This window comes from Prionailurus viverrinus, chromosome B1 (assembly GCF_022837055.1).
Source record: "Prionailurus viverrinus isolate Anna chromosome B1, UM_Priviv_1.0, whole genome shotgun sequence".
In the NCBI taxonomy this organism is placed as follows: Eukaryota; Metazoa; Chordata; class Mammalia; order Carnivora; family Felidae; genus Prionailurus; species Prionailurus viverrinus.
Window position 1 is genome coordinate 149,355,500 of NC_062564.1, and position 25,646 is coordinate 149,381,145.

Sequence of the window (25,646 nt, forward strand, 5' to 3'; positions counted from 1 at the left end):
TTTATCCTCAAATTTCAGAGGGAATGTTTCCTATAATGATGTTAGTTAATTCAACCATTGTCATTTTGTTATCATTCTTAATACTTAGCTATTTAGATGAAAGGAGATTATAGTCTGGTGTTAATATTTTCCAAGTGTTATTAGAAGAAAGAGAATTTTCAGACTCAGATACAACTAAATATGAAAAAGGGCAGCAGTATCAGTCAGAGCAGTGGTTTCCATCTCAAGAGCAAATGCTTTCTCTTCATTAGATTTGGACTCAACCTCCAAGTTTACAGTGTCTTTTCTTAGTTGATTGGCCTGGTATAGACATATACATGACCACTCTCTGTAGAACTATGATAGGTTTTAAGATGGGAATTTTTCATTTTAAAGACACAGGTAGCTTCTCCAGCTATGTTTTCGCTTCAAGGAGATGTCACTATGAAGGGTCTCAGTGTCTCTATTGACATAAGAAATGCTGTCAGCATCAGGGACAAGGAGGAAAGTCTTTTAAGTTAATGACAGGCATGGCTCTTTATTTCTAAGTCATTTGCAGTGGCAGGAAAGGAAATGAGAAGGTAAACCTATTCTCTGGGTTGATTAACTGGGTTGATTTAACCTCTACTCCACCCCCTCCCCCTTATCTAGTGTTTATGAGGTTTAATTCAGAATAAGCATGGTATAAACAGAAGATTGGTGTCTTTGTGGCAGGAATTCTTTTATTCTGTGTACAAAAAGTGGGAAAAAGGAGGTGTTAACTGTATAATTGCTAGAAGTCAGGTTGGAGTACTTGCTATTTCTTATATTGAATAGAGTTAGAATAAGGAGCAAAATATTCATTTTTATAGGCATTTAGTTCCTGGTTAGAAATGTCAGGTGAAATGATACCATCTTTGTAGACACTAATTTGTCAAATAGTCTTTAATTTCAGGGATTACTATTGTGCTCACATCAACTCTGCTTCTACTAATATAACTGTGAGGTGGGATCACATTGATTATAGCATACAAAGACTTTTCTTGGCTATAGAGAATATTATTACCATTATCTTGTGTTTTTTTTTTAACCATTGACCTCTTTACATGGACACTTTACATGGAAAGTGTGTGTCATCTATCAAAGAGAAAGAAGCATATGGTGAAAATCCTGGTGGGACTGCTGGAATTTTAGCAATTTTGAGAGTGGAACTGGAATCATCTGCTCTGGGGAACATAGGACACTCTTATTGGACCAATAGGTCATTACCACCAAAGATACTAGCTGACTTAAGGATAGAGGATCAGATTCTATAGGTGAGGTTCACTTTATCTGAATAATACTTTCCTCTATTATTGTAGTGTCTATTACACTAATGGAAACAGTTTGTCTTTTCTCAGAAGAGCATCAAGTTTATATTTAAGTAGCAATTTCTTCAGGTCCAGGATGAAAAAAAACCCTTTTGTTAAGTGAAAAAAAAAAAAAAAAGGAAGTTGTTAGCAAGAGGGTGAGTTTGCAATAAGGCCTCAGGAATGTTATCTGACAGTTTAGGATTTTCAGCGATACTTGACTAGAAAGAGTCCTCAGATACAGACTTTGAAAATGCTGATGTCATACTGATGCCCACCATTAAGACTGTCTTTGTATGGAGAATATCTTCAGATCTATCAGATGAAATGTAATGTGCAATTTTCAAAGAATTAACTGAGACAAGTGGTGTCTCCTATGGACATTAAAATTCCTACTTTATTATTATTATTATTATTATTTTAATTTTAATTAATTTATTAATTTTAATATAATTTATTGTCAAGTTGGCTAACATATAGTGTGTAAAATGTGCTCTTGGTTTTTGGGGTAGATTCCCATGGTTTATCACTTACATAAAACACCCAGTGCTCATCCCAACAAGTGCCCTCCTCAATGCCCATCACCCACTTTCCCTCTCTCCCACGCCCCCATCCACTGTCAGTTTGTTCTCTGTATTTAAGAGTCTCTTATGGTTTGCCTCCCACCCTCTCTGTTTGTAACTATTTTTTTCCCCTTTCCTTTCCTCATGGTCTTCTGTTAAGTTTCTCAAGATCCACATATGAGTGAAAACATATGAAATCTGTCTTTCTCTGCCTGACTTATTTCACTCAGCATAATACTCTCCAGTTCCATCCATGTTGCTACAAATGGCCAGATTTCATTCTTTCTCATTGCCAAGTAATATTCCATTGTATATATAAACCACATCTTTATCCATTCATCAGTTGATGGATATTTAGTCTCTTTCCATAATTTGGCTATTGTTGAAAGTGCTGCTATAAACATTGGGGTACATGAGCCCCTATGCATCAGCACTCCTGTATCCTTTGGATAAATTCCTGATAGTGCTATTGCTGGGTTGTAGGGTAATTCTATTTTTAATTTTTTGAGGAACCTCCACACTGTTTCCCAGAGCAGCTGCACCAGTTTGCATTCCTACCAAGAGTGCAAGAGGGTTCCCGTTTCTCCACATCCTCGCCAGCATCTGTTGTTTTCTGATTTGTTCATTTTAGCTACTCTGACTGGTGTGAGGTGGTATCTCATTGTGGTTTTGATTTGTATTTTCCTGATGATGAGTGATGTTGAGCATCTTTTCATGTGTCTGTTGGCCATCTGGATGTCTTCTTTAGAGAAGTGTCTATTCATGTCTTCTGCCCATTTTTTCACTGGGTTATTTGTTTTTTGGGTGTGGAGTTTGGTAAGTTCTTTATAGATTTTAGATACTAACCTTTTATCCGATATGTCATTTGCAAATATCTTCTCATTCTGTCGGTTGCCTTTTAGTTTTGTTGGTTGTTTCTTTTGCAGTGCAGATGCTTTTTATCTTGATGAGGTCCCAATAGTTCATTTTTGCTTTTGTTTCCCTTGCCTCCAGAGACGTGTTGATTAAGAAGTTGCTGTGGCCAAGATCAAAGAGGTTGTTGCTTGCTTGCTCCTCTAGGGTTTTGATGGTTTCCTGTCTCACATTTAGGTCTTTCATCCATTTTGAATTTATTTTTGTGTATGGTATAAGAAAGTGGTCTAGTTTCATTCTTCTGCATGTTGCTGTCCAGTTCTCCCAGCACCATTTGCTAAAGAGTCCATCTTTTTTCCATTGGATACTCTTTCCTTCTTTGCCAAAGATTAGTTGGCCATACATCTGTGGGTCCAATTCTGGGTCCTCTATTCTATTCCATTGGTCTATGTGTCTGTTTTTGTGCCAATACCATACTGTCTTGTTGATTACACCTCTGTAGTAGAGGCTAAAGTCTGGGATTGTGATGCCTCCCACTTTGGTCTTATTCTTCAAAATTACTTTGGCTATTAGGGGTCTTTTGTGGTCCCATACAAATTTTAGGATTTCTTGTTCTAGCTTCAAGAAGAATGCTGGTGCAATTTTGATTGGGATCGCATTGAATGTGTACATTAGAATTCCTACTTTAAAAAGAGTCTGTGTATCTTCAGATTTTGTAAATTTATTGGAGAAAATAGAGTTATTGATCTTAGTTGAGGTGATTATCATCATTGTTGGAATGTAGCGGCTGAGGAAGTTTCAGGTTCAATATCTTCATTCATGAGAGAATTCTCAGCTTCAGAAACAGGGAGGTGAGAGGAACAGTTATATCTTGAGATTTGGTTATAGCAACATCCACATTTTTGGCCTCTGCCCCTCCAGTGATTGGAATGCTGGGTGCATGAGTAAAGAAATTGTAATTGAAGGATGTGTTGGCCTGTGGTGTCACTATTTTTGTTGTTGTTGTTGTTGTTATTGTTGTTGTTTCCAAGGAAGATGGTGTAGATAGCAGGGTTAGATATGACCCTCGTTTCTGCTTTGTTGTTTGTAGGCTTCTCAGGGATACCCTTTGGAGTAATTGTTCCTGTGACTGAAGAATATCAGCACTGAAGAAATGTTTCCTTCAATTTCTTTGTTAGCTTGTGGTACAATAGGAATTGAAACCTAAATAATATATATTTTTTATCTTGACAATGGATTAATGTGTATCATTTGTGCTTTCTGAAGTTTGAAGTTCAGTATGTGTTGCTCTGAAATTGGCTAATTTAATTCCAACTGAGAATTTCCTTCTACCATGGAAATGATCTCTGTGTAAGATAAAGATTTTTCATCAGTAGGAATAGTGGTAATTACTTCTGTTAGCAAGTTTGAGTTCCCAGTAATGAACTCAAGGACGTGACCCTGAGGACCAGATCCATCTGGGAGGGAATCCTTTGGCATGTGACAGCTTGAGTAAGCTGCTACAGGGACACGGTCAGAATCCTTGTTCACTGATTTATTATCAGCAATGACATTTTTATTCAAAAGATAAGACTTTAGGTCAGCATCTTTTAGAGAGTTTGTTTCCACCTGAATAACTGGATCATTTCCTATTCTATTTACATCTGTAAGGTGATTCAATTCAGCTGTGTCTTTCACTGCAGAAGCTTTAGTTATTTTCCTTGTGTAATAGAAATTTGGTTTACTATATTCATTAGGAAAACTTGGTGGTTGTTTTCTTGGGTTCTGCATTTTGATCACGAAATTCATCAGTACCAAAAATTTTGCTTTTGGGGACAACAGTAGCAGATGTGCTAGGTTTGACATTAGCCATGTTGTCTGAAGAACCTGTAGAATCAGCTTGGAGGACAGTATAGACAAAGGGGACTATTTGACTTTTAGTATTTTTTCCTTTTGAGACAATGCCTTTATTGAAGTAAGGTGAGTCTATAGACACAGGCTCTGATATTAACACTGTTGGGTAGTAGAGGTTTGTGCCTTTTATAAGTTTGGAAGATGCGGTTTCTTTAGTAGGGACTTTAGAAGTTAGGATGAGAATTTCAGGTAGTCCCATATATGCAAGTTTTAGAGACCTGACACTCCCCGATGATGGAAGGCTATAATGGTCAATGTTATTTTTGTTCTTAGTAGAAGTAGCAGGAGCATTTTGCATGTTGGCAGACATCTTTTTCAAAGGATAAAAGAAAGTAAGAGCCGTCTTGATTGCATCTTCTTTGTTTTCTTTCACATTGGAGATGACATCACTGGAAGGCTGAGCTGAAGGAAAATTACTAAACCTTGAATCATATACTGTAGCTATACCTGTTTGATCTTCAGTAAAGTCAGATATACTGGATGTGGTAGTGTCTCCTCTCTGGGGTGTAAATGTCTTATAAATGATAGGTGCTATGTTTCTCCTGAGAAAATTAGCACTGTTTTTAAAAGCATGATTAGTAGTATCCGTTGTGAATGTCTTGCTATCAGCTACGAGTTTTATGTCTGGAGAAAGGGAATGCTCAATTATTTTATGTTCTAAATAAAAGCCTTCAGAGGGAATTATGGTGCCATCATCATCATTTATGGTACCTTTTCCCACAGGTGTTTTGTCAGAAAAACTAGAAGGAAAATTTACACTTGCGTCAATTAGGAAGTGAGTTGTGGGTCTGTGAGCTTTGGTATTGGCATTGGCATTAGAATCCTTGAAAGCAATGACATCAGTGTCAGTGCTGTTTTCCTGTCTCAGAATCGTAGCTTGGTAGTTTTCTCTGGCTTTGAACACTGGTAATATTATTTTAGATAGACTGTCTGGAGGAGTAACTGTGGTATGTGGTGCATGAGACACATGTGTCTTGGGGGCATATATGAGTGTGCTCATTTTTATCAGGGAATTATCTGCTCTATCTTCTAACTCTGCAGTATGCATATCTGAGACATATTCAGATCCACTGTCATCAGACATAATAGCTGTATGGTCCAAATATGCTGGAGTGGTTTTATATGTAGAAAAAATGTTATCCACTCTTTCTGAAATGTCTTCTGTAAAATAAATGATTTCATATTCAGCTGCCATCTCTCTCTTTAGAAGGTCTTTATGCTCAGATATATTCCCTTGTAAAGTGTTCGCCATGTCTTTTTCAGAGGTAATGATAATAGGTGAAATGATACCTTTATCATATGGAATAATTATTTTCTCATGTGGAATGTTATGATCAATCTTTTTGGTCCTGTATTTTCCCATACTAGTAACAGGAACAAGTTCAGAATATTTGGAAGTCCTCATGGATGTCGTAAAATAAGAAGGAGGAAAATTTGACCTCCATCGAAGCCTATGTAGTCCAGTTGGAGTGTTTGTGATGGACCCTCCTGTGTTAGTAACTTTATCATGAGAGGTAGGCCTAGGTTCTTCTGGAAGAGTTAATGTGGGATTGGCTAAAAAGATTCCTTTTAAATTGGGAGGTGTTTGAGGTTTGAAGGAAGTAGCATCAAATTTAACAGTAAAAGAATCTTCCATATTGCTGTTACCCTTGTAGAGAGGGTTGGGCTCAGTTCCTGATGGAAGGATTTTCCTCATAGCTGGGATAAAAACTGTTGTATTTGTAAAATTATGTAATTCCAACTTAGAAGCTGGATCTTCTTGATCAAAAAGATTAGCTATTTTCTTTCTTTCATAGACACTATCTTGAGAGTCTTCTGTAAGGGAAAATGCTTTCATCATTGCTCTTTGAGATTTGAAATATATTTTGTCAGTCTTAGGTATATAATTCTCAGGAGTATCTGTATTCAGAGAGAAAAATGAGTCAGCCTCATCATCTGTGGTACTATCTGAGAAAGTAGTTGATCCAATTGGAGAAACATTCCAAGCCAATGGATAGGAATGAATGTCAGCTTGAGTTATTATGACCTGTCTCCCTGAAACATCATCTCCATTAATGGCATCGGCATATTCATTTGTTCTTTCTAACATTTCTGACCTATTTAGTAAAGATTCAGATGAAGATTTATCTGTCATTAAGCCAAAAGTTTCAGGATTTTCAGGTGAGGAATTCGGGATAAGTATGGCAGGTGTTAACAGAGATGGGAATCCTCTAGATTTAACATCTTTTCCAGGTAACATTGAATCACCTCCTCCATAACTACGTTCAGTGGGAAAAACAATGGAATCAGCCATAGTCCTGGCTGCCTTATTCATAGATGAGGAAAAGATTGAAGCTCTTTTGGTTGCTTTCTCAGTATTTTTACCAATGAAGGGAAGATCATCATCAGGAATGACATTGAACTCAGCCAAAGGAATAATGTTGTTCTGCAAATGAAGTATATCTGCCAAGTTTGGTTTACGTTTATTTGCATCCAATTTGGCTGATATAGTGGCTTTTGCTTCTTCGGGTACATCATTATTATAATAAGCAAACGGTACACCTTTCCTGTTGAATTGGTTTTTATAATCTATAGGATAGGTGATCACAGCAGGATCAGTGGAATCAGTGAATATCTTGCTCCCTCCCATTCTTATCATTAGTTCTGGGTCTGAATCAAACAGGTACTCCATTCTTTTGCCTTCAGGGATAATGTTGATGGTGTTATCACCAATTGGAGAAGTATTTTCCACAATTGTTTCACCTAGAAACTCAGGTAAAAAAATCCAACTTGAATCAGTAAGAGAATGAATCATGGATCTGGGAACCTTAGTATTAAAATTGACAGAAGACCTTTTGAGAACAGTAGCATCATTGTCAAAATTAAGGTTTTTATCTTTGGGAATGAAGCCTTGGTATTTTTTGGTAGTTTTGATAACAGTTAGAGATCCTTGGGATGCATGTTCAGAGGCTGCAGCACTGGCATGGGGTGAATGAGAGTCAAATACTTTGGAGTCTTTTCTAAGTGTGGTCTTTCTTGTAAGGAGACCATTTCCATCCCTCACTAGTTCAAAGGCATAGTTATCTGCAACATACTCAAGGGCATTGTCAACGGGTATAATAGTTACTATGTCCTCATCACTTGGAATATTTTCCCTTGCCAAAAAGGTGTCATGTAATTTTTCTGAAATGTCTTCTGTAATAAGAACTACTTCAGTGGATATATCTTTCCCTATTGAAGTCTCATCTCCAAATTTATTATTATTATTAGTAGTAGTAGTATTCATAGTGTTTTTCATGTCTTTTTTTGAAAGAATGGTAGTAGGTGAGATAATGATTTTGTCAGATGGAGTATTTCTTTCTCCAGGTGGAATACTATTATTAGTCTTTGTTGTGGTATCTTTTTTCCTCTTGATAACTGGATCAAGTTCAGAATACTTAGATGAACTCATGAATGTTGTGAAATCAGAAGGAATAATTGACTTCCATGGTGGTAGGTCATATGTCCCAATGGGAGTGTTTGTGATGATCCTTTCTCCAGTAGCAACTTCAAGTGAAGAGCTTTTATCATTAGACCTAGATACTTCTGGAAGGGTTAATACAGAACCAACTGTAATGATTCCTTTTAAATTGTGGTGTGCTTGAGGTTTAGTAGAAGTAGCATCATATTTAACAGTGAAAGAATTATCTTTCAATGTACTTGCATCTTTTGGAAAAAAATTGTCTGCTTTAGAAATATGTACTTCCTCTTCCACATTGTTGTTACTCATTGACAGAGTATTAAACCCAGTTACTGAGGGAAGGATTTTCCTCAGAGCTGAATTGAGAATGGTTGCATTTGCAATGTGACTTAAATCAAATTTAGTGGCTGGATCTTCTTGATCAGAAAAAATATCTATTTTTCTTCTTTGAGAGACCATATGTTGAGAGACTTTTGTAGGAGAAAAGGCATTCATGATTGTTCTCTGAGGCTCAGAATATATTTTATCTGTCTCAGTTTTAGAGACATCAGTAGTTTCTGTATTTACTGAGGGCAGTGAATCAAACTCATTGTTTGTGGGATTGTCTGAAAAAGTAGTAGAACCAATGGGAAGTTTTGTTGAGGTTAAGGAGTTGGGCTTGGGATCAGTTTTATTTTTAGTGGAACTATCACCATCATTAACAGAATTAGGGTATTCAATCATTGTCTTAAACATGTTTGACAATGCAATTGAAGAATTAACCAAGGGGTTATTTGTCACTGGGTCAGAGATTTCAAGATTTTCAGTTGAGGCATTAGGATTGAACATGGACTTTTCTTGGATTTGTAGAGCTAGGAATCCCCTGGACCCAATATTGTCTTCTGGTGGCATAGAGTTACCTCTTTCATAACTACTCTCAGTGGAGGGAGTAGTGGTGTCATCCACAATGTTTACTGTATTCCTAGATAAAGAAGAGATTGAAGCCTTTTTGTTTAAAGTTTTGGTATCTTCATTGATGAAAGAAAGTTTGCCCTTAGGGATGACATTAAAGTCAGTCAAAGGAATAATGCTATCCCGTGAGTATTGCATCTCTGCCATATTAGTTTTACCTTTAACATTGTCTGCTTGGGATGATAAGATGTTTTCTGCTTTACCTTGGGCATCAGTGTTATACATAGCAGATGAAATGATTTTCCTGAAGAACTGATTCTTACTTTTTAATGGAGAGGTGATAACAATGGGATCTGTATGTTCATCTGGGAACATCCTTCCCTCTACCATGATTACTGTTTTTTCTGGGTCTGGAATAAGGGTGTATTCCATCATTTTGTCTTCAGGGAAAACAGTGATGGTGTCATCTCCTCTTAAAGTGTCCCTTTTAAGAGTTGCTTTACCTCGAAATTTGTGAGTACTTTCACTTGTGTGAGTTAGGGGGTGAGTCACAGATTTGGGAGCCTGAGAATTTGAGTTGTCAGTGGAACTTTTTAGAAAAACAGCATCAATATCAGAACTGGTATATTTTTCTCTAGATACCAAATTTTGTAACATTTCTTTAGTTTTAATCTCATTTGGGGCTCCTTGAAATAAATGTTTAGAGACATCAGCACTGGAGTAGAGTTGATGAAGCCCAACTATTTTGGGGTCGTAAGTGAAAGTAGTTTTTTTCATAATAGGATTGTATTTTTCTTCCTGTGGTTCTAGGATATATTGATTTGTGACATACTTAAGAGCTCTGTTGTCAGGCACAGTGTTTATCACATCCTCAATATTTGGAATATTTTCACCATCTGAAGTAATGTCAGAAATATTTTCTGTAATAGGAACTATTTCATATTCAGTGATTATATCTTTCTGTAGGGAATTTCTGTGCACAAATCTTTTATGAAAAACAGTATTCAACATGTCTTTTGTTGAAGTATTAATATTAGGTGAAATGGTGGCTTTGTGAGATGGAGTATTTCTTTCCTCAAATGGAATATTATTATACATGTTTGTTGTAGTATCACTTTTCATTTTGAAAACTGGGTCAAGTTCAGAACTCACAGACATTATGAAATCAGGAGAAAGGATTGATTTCCGCAGTGGCACATAGGATCCAGTGGGAGCATTATGAAGCAAACCTGCTGTGCCTGCATCTTCATCAGGAGGAGTGGAGTTTTTATACTTAGGCTTTAAAGTCTTTTCCAGAAACATGGTGGAATCAGCTGAAAGGATTCTTTTTAAATTGGGTGGAGCTTGAGGTCTAGCAGGAATATTAAATTTACCAAAGAAAGGATTATCTTTCAATATCCTTGAATCTCCTAAAACAAAATTGCCTGCTTCATAACTATTGAGTTTCTCCTCCTTGTTATTAGTCTCGGAAAGAGCGTTGGGCTCAAGGGTTGGGGGAAGTGTTTCCAAAATTGGAATGAGAACTGTTGCATTTATAATGTGATTTAAATCCAATTTAGCACCTGTGTCTTCCTTAGCAGAGAGTTTAGGCATTTTTTTGATTTCAGAAGGGAAGGAGCTTATTTCTGTAGGCAAAGGAATTTGCATCATTGTACCCAGTGGTTGAGCATCTGTGTTAATTTTGGAAATGTTGACAGTTTCTCTCTCCATAGTGGATGCTGAATAAGCCTCATCATCTGTGGAATTCCTGATAAAAGTAACTGAATCAATAGAAGGAATATTTGTGTCCAATGAGTGGGACTGAAGTTCCGTTTGGATTTCAATGTCCTGATTTTTTGAAATATCAGTTCCATGAATGAAGTCAAGGTATTCAGTCCCTGTCTCTGAGTCTACTGATACTGACTGTGAGGGTTCAGACAATAAGTTATCACTCATTAGCACAAAGTTGTTCGTTAAAACTTTAGGCATAAGAATGATACTTTCAGTTGTTAGTAGAAATGGAAATTCTCTAGACCTAACATTATTTTCATTAGGTTGTATAGAATCACCCCCTTCATAACTGTCCTTAAAGGAAAGATAAGTGGTATCAGCAACAGTGTGAGTTGTCCTCACAGGTGAAGAAGAAATTGAAGCCCCGTTTATTTTATTCCCAGAATTTTCATCAACAAAGGGAAGTTCATTGTTATCAAGGTTGACATTGAATGTAATTGAAGGAGCAGTGGCATTCTGTGAATGATAGCTCTCCACATTGAAATTTTTATCTTGATTATATTCTGATTTGGGTGACATTGCAGGTTCCCTTTGGTAATAAAGAGTACTGAATGTGACATATCTCCTATAGAGTTGGTCTTTGTTTATTACCGGTATTTTGCTAATGGTGAGATCAGTCATTTCATCTGTGAACATCCTGCTTTGTCCTATAGTTTCCATTGATTCTGGATCTGGAGCATTGATATGCTGAATCCGTTTGCCTTCTGGAAGAGTGATGATGATGTCATTTCCACTTAGGGTGTCCTTTTCCAGAGCTAAGTCATCTGGTGGAAGCTTGAGGGAAATTTTTCTATTTCCATCTGTGGGTAAAGGAGTCATGGTTCTAGGTGACTTGCTTTTGAATTTGGCAGAATAATCTTTGAGAAAGGTGTCATCTTTGTCAGAGTCAGGGTTTCCTTTTCTGGAGATCAATATTTGGTATTTTTGTTTAGTTTTGGGTTCTACAGGATTTTCATTCAGGAGACTCTCAGTGACATGTGCAGTGGGGAAGACAGCATGAGATCCATATCTATGGAGCCCTTGAACAGAGGTAGGTGTCTTTGTTGTGGAGCTCTCTCCTTTTTCTCCAACATAAAAGGTATTTTTCTCCAATATATATTTAAAGGTATTGTCATCAAGCCTAGTGGTCTTTAGATTCCTATTATTTACATTGTTTTCCTCTGCCAGAAAAACCACATCTGACTCTGCTGAAAAGTCCTTTGTAAAAGGAATGACTTCATATTGAGTTACATTATCATTTTCTGTAGAATCTACGTGCTTTTTTTCATTTATAATGTTTCTTATATCATCAGTAGAAATAATATTGTGAGACAAAATGATTTCTTTGTCAGGTAGAACAATGATATCTCTAGCTATAATAGACTCATCAGTCACTTTTATGTTTCTCTCTCCTTTAACAAGCACTGGATTAGATGCAGAATTATTGATTTTAATAAAATCAGCAATAAAATCAGTAGAAGGAAGAGTTGGTTTCACGGATAGATGTGGTTTATTATGAGAGTTTGTGATAGACCTCTTTAAGTTATCATTACCAAGAGAAAATGAACCCCTAGCCCTGGCCTTTGTCTGCTTTGTTGTGCTCATTGTGGAAGCAGGGTAAAACATTTCTTTTAAAGTTCCAGGTGCTTTCTGTTCAGCAGAAGCAACAAGAGGCTTAAGAATGAAAGGATTAGTGTTCGCTGAATTTACATGTTTTAAGATTATTGGAATTTTGGCTTCAGAAATATAGGATTCATCCCCTACAATAGCCTTATCTTTCCTGAGGAATGTATTAGCCCCAGTTCCTGAGGTAGTGATTTCTTTTGCAAAGGGATTGATTACTGCTTTATTTATATGGTGATTTATAGCATAGTCAGGACTTTCATTTATCTGCTCTTTTTTGTGGATTACAGGTTGAAGAACTGTATTAGGCACAGACGCTATGACGCCAGTTTTATCATAAATGCTCTCATTTTCAGTGATGGGTATGCCCATGGCTACATTTATAGGGTTATCTGAAAAAGTAGTAGGATCTTCCAGAAGAACAGAGGCGACCATGGAGAAGGGCTGAGGGTTACTTTGCACCTTGGTGATTTCCCAGTTTTGGTCAGTGATAATAAAGTGTTCACCCAATGGCTTTAAGGACACTGATTTATTAGGTAAAAAGTCATCATTTTGACTAAGAGCATCTGCAATTCTAGGTCTTTTCTGATTAGGAATTAATAGAGATTTTAATTTTATGGACACAACATCATCTATCTCAGGTATGGTAGAGTCACTATTTTCATTGCTCTCTTTAGAGTCAAAGGCAGGAGCATTAGGTGAAATCGTGGTAACATTTATTGACATTTCGGTGTCCCTAACAGGATTAGGAGAAACTATTGAGGCTTTTTTGATTATACCCTTAGTAACTTCACCAACATAGGAGCTATTCTTTGCTTGGGAGGCAATATCCTGAGCCAAGGGGTAAATGTGATCCTGTGAAGGCATCACTTCAGCTAAGTCCAATTTGTTTTCATTGACATTTGAATTTTCTGATTTGATGGTGTCTGCCAACTCTGGGGCAGCTGTGTTACCAACTTTGGATGAAATGCCATTGCTGTAGGAATGACCTTGACTTTTTATGGGGTAAGTGATCATAGCATGATCTGTGGGCACAGTGCCAAATACAGTTCTCTCTCTCATAGTAACAATTGTTTCTGTGTATGGTACAAAGAAATACTCATTTTTTTTATTTTCTAAGTCAGAAACTTCAGGGAGAATGATGATGGTATCATCTTCACTTAGAGTTTTTTCTGCAGATGATCTTTCTTGAAACTCAGAGGGAAAAGTCTCAGTAGCATCAATTAGGGAGGGTGCCATGGTTTTCAGATGTTGAGTGTTGAAGTTTTTGAAAGAAGTGGCAACAATACCGGAGTCAGAATTTTCTTCTTTGAGAATAATAGTTTGATATTTTTCTTCAGTTTCAAACTCAGGGTGAGTTATTCTATACAGAAGACTCTTTGAGGCCCCACCTTCCGGGGAGGTTGTATGAGATACAAATCCATTTGGTCCGTGTATAAATGGAATAGGTTTTTTAATAGAACTATTCTCTTCCTTCTCTAGTTTAAAGGGATGCTCATTTGAAATATATTCATAATCACTTTTATCAGGTTCAATGATGATCAAGTCCATAGCATCTAGATTATTTTCCTTTGCCAGAGTAGTCTCAGGCCTAAGAATAAAGGAATCATCTCTTAGTGTATTTGCATATCCCAGTGATAGAGGAGTACCTGTTCCAGATATATGGTAATAATTTTTCACGTTTGAGTCTTCAGAGGAGATAGGAATGAAGACGGTCACAGGTATAATGCTTGTGGGAGAATTTGTTGTGCTACCTGTGGCAGTTTGGTCTTTTTCTGTTCCTGGATCAGTTTGCTCATCAGTATAGGATGCATAATTTTTGTTGGAGGTTTCTTTACCTAATAACACAGTGTCTTCCAGAGCAGGGTTTAGATTATCTTTCATTGGAGTTCTAAACTCTGGTGTTGTAAAGGTCGATCTTCTTTCAGGGGAAAAGAAGCCTTTGGGGACGTTTTCTTTCATCATTGGATAAAGAATATCACCACTAAAGAATGTGCCATGTTCAGCACTACTGTTAGTGTTTCTTATAATTGCTTTTCCTTGAGACTGAGGAGTAAATTTTCTAAGTAGAGCATTTGAGACTTTAGTCATATAGGTTGATGCAGGAGTCTCAAATTCAAGTTGGTCAGCTGTGGTTTTGGTTGTTCCTTTGAATCTGGTGGAATTATATACATCAGAGTTAAGAGAATAATGTTTAGATGTCAAGTTGTTGCCTTTAGGAACATTATCACCTGCAATAGGTGTAACATAATTATTATCCCTCACATTTTCTTCTTTAAGTATATCTTCTTCCTTTGCCATAATACCTATGTCTTTTTGGGGGTATGCTTCATAGTTCACTATTATATCTTCCTTAAAAGTGTCCTTAGATTCATACTGTTCACTGTAAAGCATGGTGTCAACATCTTGAGAAGTGTCAGTGACAGCTATTGTCAAAGCTGCAGGGCTGGACTTATTATGAAAAGTCTTTGGTACTATAGTATCTGCTGAGGAGATCTTTTTTATAGGGTTTGTTGCTTGAGGATGATTGAAAGGGGCAACAGACTGCATAGATGCAGAGGAACTAGCTACTAATAAAGTTCCATCATCTCTGTACACACTGGGACCTCTTCTGGACGTGGTAAAGTCATCTCCTGGTTTATTAGGTTGATTGTTAAGAGTATTAACTTCATTCATGGTCAGAATGCCTTTCCTTATTGGCGAGGTGGCAGCTATTGAAGCCAAGTCTGTCACAGCTTCAGTATTTTTATCCTCTTTGGAAATATAATCAACTATAGTAGGACTGCCAAGAGAGATATTTGTTATTTCAGTCCCAGACGTTTTGCCTTTATTGAGCAGTTTCTTAGCATTGCTTGATGTTATGGCAGCAAGGGTTTGATAGCCATCTCTATAATCACTAAGGTCTGCATTGTGCATTGTGAAGATTGACAGTTTATGTTTTTTAATGTTCTGAGAAACATTTGGGTTCTCTTTGGTGATATGGAGAGGATTATCAGTGATTATATTGTAGTATAAGTTAGAGAATGTAGGGTGATCTCTTCTACTTTGAGGGATAGAATTGCTAGATGGAAGGAATTCAGTTCCATCTGCTGCTTCCACATTCTGTTTCATAGCTGCAGTTTCCCCTACACCATTAGTTACTGTTTTGGTGGCTATAGTATTAAAATATATTTTGCCATTTCCAGGTTTAGTGACCTCATATAGAACATCAACATTTTCTTCCCCAGGAGTGGTAAGGTCTCCGTCACTTATTGTTACCTCAGCAGTAGGTATACTACTACTTAATGTGGAAAGGGACTTTGTGCTCTCCATAGCCACAAATCCATTCCTTTCAAAGCCACTGTTTTCTGATTCAGGGTACTTGAAATTATTTGAAGGTGGAAGGTCTTCTTTTATCTGAAAAATGCCATCTTCTTCCATTGAAGATTTTACTTCCACATAGGGAATTGATTCCTCTTCATTATCCCTTTCTTTGTCTAACAAATGTCTAAATCTTTGTTTTGGTATAAGAAAACCAGCTATTTTTGTATGCAAGGAGTTAATGGCTATGGTGGGCCTTCCTTCTGGTATGCTGGCCTTCTTAATCATCAATTCAGAGCTGTCAGTCATATTTGTGGTCCTCTTACCTGCACTGGCAGTGGTACTGTTTTCATCGGTGGGAGAGGTGGAACTAGCTGTAAGGAAAGTAGACTCCAATGGAATATTCAAAGGATTTACTGGTACTTTATCGGTTTTCCACTTTTGTATAATGGCATCATTAATGAGATGAGGACTTTTAGCCACAGGATCTGATATCCAAGCATCAGCCAAGGAATCATCTTTAATGAGCAGGGAGTTTTGAGCTTGATTATTTTGGGCTTTGGGCATTAGGGTAGGTGATTCAGCTATTGATGGAAGAATGTATCCTTTGTTCATAGGAAAGTTTGTTTCAGGGTTGGGACCTGTACCACCACTGGCATGATTATTATTAGTTGAGAAACTAATTGTTTCACCCACAGAGTCAGTAGATTTATCTGAAGAAGTGATACTGAGCTTTGATGGTGAGGTCCTGTCAGCTACACTGTCTTCACTAAAATAGACAGGTCCGGTAGTTCCAGGGTGAGTGATGATAGGAGTGATATTGCTCTGAAAATTGGCTCTTTTAAACACACTAGTTCTTTCAATATCCATTTTGACTTTGGCATCATTTGCAGTAATTGAGGTGGGGGTTCTATGGTTAGCTCTCTTGGTGATGAGGTTTGTGCTATCTATTGTAAAGGGCTTTATTTTATTTTTGGAAAGGGGATTGAACATTTCAGGGATGTCAGAAAGGAAGATGATTTTGTTTCTTGATGTTTGGGCATAATCTGCATCAGGGTTATGAGAGTAAACTTTTCTTCTAATTTCTGTTGTGGAAGAGTCTGGATGAATAAAGATTACTTCCTCTATAACTACATCATCTTGATCCATATTTACAATTTCTTGGACCATAGGAATGACTTCCTCAATTTCATCACTGCTCACAGCCTTAAAATTATTCCTGTTAGTTTTAAAATGTACACTGGCAGGAATATTAGAATGGAGCTTAATTACTGAATCAGTGACTTTAGATCCAGTTGCTCCAGCAATATTGTTATTGTTAGGTGTTGTGATGTTTTCCACCTGTACAGTGTGTCTGCCTCTTATTATTGTATCTTTATTCAAAGGCCAGGTTATTTTAAAGTTAATGTTGGTGTTCGTTGTTGGCTCCATGGAGTTAGGATTAGTGTAATGCTTTGTAGAAGTGATGCCATCTGTTTTGGAAATAATTGAATCCACTGGTTGCATAGTATTTTTAGCTACCTCCAACATTGTCTTGGTTTCATAGAAATTACCGATAGCATTATTGCTTTCCTTGTATGTTCTATAATGAAGAAGAGAATTTGTAGTATTAATGGGATTGATATTGGAAGCCGCTTCATCAGTGTCAGTGGCAGTCATGCTAGGTTTGGTATCAGCCTTGTTGTAAGTAATCAGAATAGGAAAAGATTCAAAATCATTGCCATTTTTTGCAAGAGAAATGCTAGGTGTTTGAGCATTAGCTGTAGTTCTATGATGATTCTTCTTGTCTCTGGCATCAAGTACAATAGAATGGTCTTTCTGTGGAACATCTGGAGTACTGCTCACAGTTTTGCCATATTTTTCCAGATAAGTAGTGTCAATTATAATTACGTTTTCACCCTCCATGTCAGGAACATCAAACAGAGTTGTGTAATCTTCCAGAATGTCTATGGCAGCAATGGTGGCTGTATCACTTTCTTTCATAAGAGCGGTAGCACCAGTAAAGGATACACTCTGTGGCCATGCTTCTTCCTCATGAGAAGTGGTATAAGTTCCAAGGAGGTTGTTTGCATCTGTTGTGACAGTGGTGCTCTCATCTGCAGAGGCACTGAACTCATTCTTAGCATTTTGTATATGTGCAGTAGGATTAGGGACAAAGAATGGTTTAGATCTTCCAGTGGGTGGGAAGAAGCGTTCAAGACTCCGAGTTGTTTTGGAGTCTGTCTGAAAGTGGGGAATAGCAATGGAATCAGACTTATACTGGTGGGTGGTTATGGACACAGGGGCCGAGATGTTATTTTCCCCAGAAACAGCCATCCTGCTCTGTGTTATTGTGGAGTTGGGGGCAAATCTGGAATTTGTGATGCTGACAGCAGAAGTATCCTGCACAGCAGCAGATGAAGGTGAAGCATTGCTCCCTGGAGCCTCTGCCTGAGTAGAGTTGCCTCCTATACCCTCAACATTAACAAAGTTAGCTGAAGTCTGGTTAGTTGAAGGGTTACTTGGTATATCGTCCCCAAATGGGGGAAAGTTATATATCCTAGCTTGAAGAGTCTCTGAGTGGTTTCTCTTTGAAAGAGATCCAGAGTGACTTGTTACTGTATCAGTAGACTCAGAGTAGCTATTTGGATCATCTGTAGGTGCAGAATTATTTTTTGTTCTGAGGATGGATGAGAGTTGACTTGCTCTGTGGCTCTCTGATGCAGACAAAGGTGGATTGGCAGACAAATGATTTGTGTGATTGTATGTTTCCTCATTCCCATAATACTAAAGGGAAAGAAGTATAACATTTTGGTGAGGTTCCTCTTGCTGATTATATTTTACTAAAAACCTGAAGTCAGTAGTCACAGTGCTAAATTGATCAAATAAAGCAACATTCTGAAGGTCTCTGCTTTCTTTTTTATCCCTTAGTTGTTAGTTTAATCAAATCAGAAATATACAATATCAATGTAAAAAGGAACAGCTAGCATATTAGGGTTAAGTAGCCTCTGCAAATATAACAAATATAAATCCAGGTGTCCCATAGCAAACTTTCAGCATAGAATCTCTTAAAGTATGAAAAGTATAGAGAAGCCCTTTAAATTATATACTATCATGCATTATAGTTTCTGTTATCTTTACTTCATTATGTATGTTATTTATTTTAAGGGAAGGAAGTTTATAAATAGAAAATAGAACATTAAAAATACAATGATGTTTTGTTTAGCAAAATATTCTTTCTTGCATTAAACATAAGCTAATGATATCAATCCATGTTTTCCCTCCATCTAATTTTTAGTTTCATAAGGATACTGTTATTCAAAATACTGAAACTTACCGTGAAGCAAGCCACAGAATTCAAGATGGTCACAATTAAGACTAGAATCTTCATCTTGTCCTGCTATTCCCTGCAACTAAGTGCAAGATTGTCCTATGTTACATTAGCTCATTGACAACTTGAATGACAATTTAAAAAACATCAAAAATAATCTCTGTTATATTCTAATATTATTAGTTAATTAAATAAACACTAACTAAATGATGGCTTGCTAATAAGATAGACAATGCCCAGCTAATTCTAGTGCATTATCAGAAATGACAATATGTGGGATAGAATACTGTTTGCTAAGGTCAATTTTAACCAATCAGTAAGAATAGGAAGAATTTTGGCTATTTTTTTTTATAACTTACAGAGAATCAAGGAGTAAATATTTAAATAGCAAGTACATTTTGGACAGAGTTAGTTATTCAGTGGGGACTTCATCATACAAATTCACCCTTATTCTCATGATGATATCTATTTGTTGCATTTTTTCAGGACTATTTAGACAAAAGTTAATTTATTGAATCTTTCTTCAGCCAGAGTTTAAAATTTATCTAAGTAGATCCCTTTACATAAGAGTTTAAAGAAAGTGTAGGTATTTGAGGAAAGAATGGCTCCAAACCTTCTGATTTATTCAAGTATTACCTTGCAAAGGAGTTTTTCCTGTCAGCCGCCTTCTAGCTTTGACTCTTGATCAAATCAGCCTGGCTCAGCAGTGCACGAAGAAGATCAACTTCATGATGAAAACATCTAAATCTCAGACAGAAACACAAGCTCCTCTTTCTTCCTCCTTCTTTATTTCAATGGGGAAGAGAAAAAGCTTTTTATATAAGGGATTTCTTCTGAGCTAATCCCAGAACAAAAGAAAAGAGAGGAGGTGTCTGTTGGCTTTTGTGCATGTATCTCTCAGGCACAAAGTGAACCTATTAGCTTATCTACAAATTGAAAGGGCCAAGGCTCATATTTTAAATATTATGAAGTCTTTTAAAAATTAACTCTCTAGGGAAACAAACCACAAGAAGCTCTTAATGACAGAGAACAAACTGTGGGTTGATGGAGGGAGGTGGGTGGGACATGGGCTAGATGGGCGATGGGCACAACGAGGGCACTTATGATGAGCACTGGGTGTTGTATGTAAGTGATGAATCACTGAATTCTACTCCTGAAACCAATATTTCACTGTATATTAACTAAAATGTAAATAAAAAAAGAAATTATAGAATAAAAAAATAGTAAAAAAAACGGCACTAGCATCTAGTGTCATTTCCTCCTTTTTCCTGTTTTTTTTTAAAACATTGCTCCTTCTTCTGCTTCCACAGCAAAATTTTGCTTCACTATAATTGCATTTAACATGTATTGTCACTAGTTAGTTTACATTAGTGACAAAAACCCCATGAGGCTGTGGTTTTTGTAAGGACAGAATTGTGTTTGGTTGAGTGTTTGAAAAATATGTTTATAGGAGAAGAAGAAATTAAAAAAAAATAACATGCCCAGTATAATCTTGTTTTTTCTTTTCTACATGATTTATATAGATACAGTGCTGATCCCTCAGTCATCAAATTCCTGGCTGATATAGCTGTTAACTCCAGTTTCTGAAGCTAATTGTCCATTTACATGGAATCCACCAAAATCCATCATCCCTGCTGTGTCACTTGCTGAGGTGATTCATTGGTATATATTCTAAAACCTCCATAAAAATCTGAACTTAAGTTGTTACTGACTTTCAGTTTATGCTATGCAAGGCATACATAGAACTTCTATGAGGCACAGAGACTCAGTCTGAACTTAATTGGCTTGCTATTTCTTCTCATTTGAAGACATCTCAAAAATTTACTTACCGGCAATTACATTTTTCATTTTTTTAATCCTACCTTCTTCTTTCATATCACGTAACCCTAAAATTCTGTAATGGTTGTGATGTATGGATGTTACTAAGTAGAAAGACAAAGTTGAGCTTTTTGTACTTTTGTTTTTTGTTTAGGCTTCCTCTATTGTCCCTATTCTCTGGCTCATCTTAATACTTTTCTGTAGCTGACATTCTTTTATTATGCATTGGAACAAATACTGAATCCCCAAGTTATATCCCAGATTGTCACTGGATTGTTCTTTTAATCAGGCAGAGTATTGATGTACAAAGCCTCTATGTACACCATAATTACCTTCAGATCAAAAGCAATGTGTCATGAGTTGAACAAGTATAATGTTATCACTTTAGTAGCTTGGAAATACCATTCCCATGACATTAAATATTGCTCTTTATGGCACTTGAAGCAATTGTTGGAAAGCTAGTGCAGTAATATGTACTTAAAGATGGAATGTTTATTCAATTAGAGATAATATTTGCAGGTCTTTTTATTCCAGTAGGCTGCCAGACTCAGATTCAGAATCTCTGGCTGGCACTAATTCATCTTTATAAAATCTAAGGTAGCAAAGATTTCTGCATCATGATTTTCAAAGTTGAACCTGGGACGATAAAATCAAGGCTTTGTTAAGAAACTTCATCCTTAAAATTCTTCTTTTCGTCCTCCCCCTCCTCCTCCTTCTTCTTCTCCTCCTCCCTCCTCCTTCCTCCTCCTCCTCCTCCTTCTTCTTTCTTCTTTCTTCTTCCTCTTCCTTATCCTCCTCTTCTCCTCCCCCACCTCCTCCTCTGTCTCCTTCTCCTTCTCCCTCTCCTCCTCCTTCTCCTCCTCCTCCTCCTCCTCCTCCTCCTCCTCCTCCTCCTTCTTTCTCCTTCTCCTTCTTCTTCTCAGTCCAAGAAGTTCTAACCCATTGCTACCCTTCATTGAGGTGAATAGTTCATTTATTTTTCCACATACTTTCTGGTTTATGATCTACTCACTATTTCTGGAAGTTGTCATCTATAATGCATAAGTAGGCTAACACCAGTGCTTTTCCATACACTACAATAGTTATATTGAAGGAGGAACCACAGATTAGAAAACCGGTTATTGACATCCACATGCAGTTATCATTCTTACATGGCAAAAGTGAAACCTACATGCATGGCTCTAATTAATTTTCATAAAATGCTTGTTTTATTTTATTGAATCATCAAGCTTATTGGTACCATATATTTAATGGATGAGGATACATATCAATTCAACAAGTATTATTTAGTGTCTGAAAGGCACTGGTGGAAAAACAGAAGTAGAAGATATAACACTGATTCTCAAAGAATTTATGATATATTCTAGGAGGAAAGGAATATACAGATAACCATGTTTCTTGCCATTTATTTATTTATTTATTTATTTATTTATGTATTTATTTATTGAAACATTAATTGAATGCTTGCTTATTTAAGGTTCAGCTCGAGGCTCTGAGTGACATGATGGGGAATAAGATAAGCAAAATCTGGTCTATGAGTCACATAATCAAAGGACTATAATTTTGGGGTTTTACCAGAGAAGAAGTGATTGTTTGAAAGGCTCTTGGCTTTGAAGTTTGGGTGTTTGAGACTGGAGTTGGGGTCAGGGGGACTTATTATGTGTAGGAAAAAGTATGAAAAATGGCACAGAAATGAGAATGCTCACACACAACTGGGGTTAAAAGGAGTGAATGTCTGATCTCCCATACTTCTTCCTAGCATCCATGGCCTGGGACAAGAGTCAGATCAGCAGAGACCTACAGGCAGTCCTGGGAACTCTGTAGTGAATAAGTCTTCCCTTCCCCGTGTCACTACACTCATGGTGCTCAAGGGCAATAATACAGGCCTTCAAATCTCAATATATAGGAGTGAATTCAAGGCTCCAAGACTTCAACCCCTTCCTAGTCCCAAACTCTACACTGATCATGAAACTAATCTTATTTTGTCCTTTATCCCTTATGATATCCCAAACCTAGCTTCCCCAATCTGAAGACACAATTTTACCTGTCACTATTTTAAGTCTTGCCTCTTTGCTTTTCCATATCCCAGTACCTTTGAACCTGGAGGTGAATTAAGAATCTTCCTTGTTCCTTATTGATGCTTCAGACCATTTGCATCTCTTTTCAAACTTTTACCAGCTTAGACTCTTGCATCATTATATATCTTCCACTACATATCCAGTTAGTCATCTAGGGATGCTCAAATCACTCTCCCTCTTCATGTAAAGACTTTGTATTCATTATGGTTCTCCAGAGAAAGAGAACCGATGGATATATATATATACACACACACACACATATGTATAGATACATGTACATATACATATATATACATATGTATGTATATGTACATGTATCTATACATATATATGTGTATATGTGTGTGTGTATGTGTATATATATATATATATATATATATATATACACATACACACACACACACATAAATATATGGAGATATTTATTATGAGAAATTGGTTCAAATGATTATGGATGCTGAAAAGTCTCATGATATGCTATTTGCAAGCTGGTGATTCATGAAAGCCAGTGGTGTAATTCCAGTCCAGTTAATAGTATATATCCTGGTTCAAGGGCAGAAGAAAATGTCCCAACTGTATCCAGTCGTAGGAAGCAAAAGGGAGCAAATTCCTTCTTCCTTAACCTTTTTTCTTCTATTCAAGCCTTCAAAGGATTGGATGAACCCATCCTTTGGATTGGATGAACCTTACTGAGTTCATTGATTCAAATGCTACTCTCATTCAGACACAACCTCACAGACAAAACCAAAAATAATATTTAATTTGGGCACCCCTTATCCCAATCAAGCTGACACAAAAAATTAACTATCACAGATTTCATCTCTTGGCTTACTGTAACTTTTTTTTATGCTGTAACTTTTTGTCATACCACTGCTTTGTCAATTCATGGTGATTTCAATGACATAGAAGGTCCTTTCAATATTTTGTTCTCTCAGTTCCTTGACTCCTTTTTTCCTATATGCTTACTGTTTACTTTTTTTTTTAAACTATTCATTCTCATGGCCATAACTAAAACATACCATTACTAATAATTCCTGTGACAAACAGCTCACTTTCTAATCTCTATCTGGTGCCCTGATTCTAACATTTCTGTAACCTCATGGATTCCTACAGTCTGTGAATCCTACCAGCTTTTAACACTTTGTTATTCCCCGAGTTCTCACTGTTCTCCTTATCCAGTTCACATTTTATAAACAATTACTATAATCTCTCCCTTCTGCATAAATCAAATCCTTTGCCTTTTTCTTGCTTTATTGTACTTGCTTGTAAAGCATCAATTCAGAGTAAACGTAACTCTCCATCCACTTTATTCCTGTGCCCAGAGAAAACAATACTTGATTATGACTTCTAAGTGCTTGTTAATGCTAACTGGTAATCAGAATGGTCAGTTTGAATTCATTCACCTTCTCAATCTTCTTTTTTTTTTTCTTTTCAAATAGTTAAATTCTAGTTAGTTGGCATACAATGAATGCAATGTTGTTTTCAGGTGTGGAATTCAGTGATTCATCACTTACAGCATTCAGTGTTCATCATAAAAGTACCCTCCTTAATACTCATCACCCATCTAGTGCATGCTCCACCCACCTTCCTCTATCAACCCTAAGTTTGTTCTTTATGTTTAAGATTCTTTCATGGTTTGTTTCCCTCTCATTTCCCCCCTCCCATATGTTCATCTGTTTTGTTTCTTCAATTCCACATGTGAGTGAAATCATATGGTATTTGTCTTTCTCTGACTGACTTATTTCAGTTAGCCTAATACACTCTAGCTCCATCCATGTCATTGCAAATGGCAAGATTTCATTCTTTCTGGCCACTGAGTAATATTCCATTATATATAAACATCCCACCTCTTCTTTATCCATTCATTAGTAGATGGACATTTGGGCTCTTTCCATAGTTTGGTTATTGTTGATGCTGCTGCTATAAATATCAGGGTGCACATACCCCTCCAAATCTGTATTTTTGTATCCTTTGTGTAAATACCTAATAGTGCAATTGCTGGATCATAGGTTGGTTCCATTTTAACCTTTTGAGGAACCTCCATACAGTTCTCCAGAGTGGCTGCACCAGTTTGCATTCCCACCAATGGTGCAAGAGGGTTTCTCTTTCTCTGCATCCTCACCAACACTTGTTTCCTGAGACGTTAATTTTAGCCATGCTGACAGGTATGAGCTGGTATCTCATGGTGGCATTGATTCATATTTCCCTGATGATGAGTGATGCTGAGACTTTATTCATGTGACTGGCAGCCATCTAGATGTCTTCTTTGGAAAAGTGTCTATTCATGTCCTCTGCCCATTTCTTCATTGGATTATTTGTTTTTTTGGATGCTGAGATTTGTAAGTTATTTATAGATTTTGGATCCTAACCTTTTATCAGATATGTCATTTGCAAATATCTTCTCCCATTGTGTAAGCTGCTTTTTAGTTTTATTAATTGTTTCCTTTGCTGTGCAGAAGCCTTTATTTTGATGAAGTCCCAATAGTTCATTTTTGCTTTTATTTCCCTTGGCTCTTGAGATGTGTCTAGTATGAACTCGCTATCGCCAAGGTCAAAGTGGTTGCTGCCTGTGTTATACTCTAGAATTTTAATGGTTTCCTGTCTCAGGCCTTTCATCCATTTTGAATTTATTTTTATATACTGTGTAAGATAGTGGTCCAGTTTCATTCTTCTGCATCTTGCTGTCTGGTTTTCCCAACACTCTTTGTTGAAAAGACTGTCTTTTTTCCATTGGATATTCTTCCCTGCTTTGTCAAAGATTAGTTGACTGTATAGTTTGGGTCTATTACTGGGTTTTCTATTCTGTTCCACTGACCTATGTGT

At 36.8% G+C, this 25,646-nt stretch overlaps 1 long non-coding RNA gene across 1 annotated transcript in view; it reads left to right on the forward strand.

The window, feature by feature from the left end:
- LOC125164641 (uncharacterized) overlaps positions 1-20,577 on the forward strand; it is a 44,468-nt gene extending 23,891 nt beyond the window's left edge. The window contains exon 3 of the long non-coding RNA XR_007151841.1: positions 20,451-20,577. This is a non-coding gene — a long non-coding RNA (uncharacterized LOC125164641). The remainder of the gene's footprint in view (positions 1-20,450) is intronic.
- Positions 20,578-25,646: the final 5,069 nt, after the last annotated feature.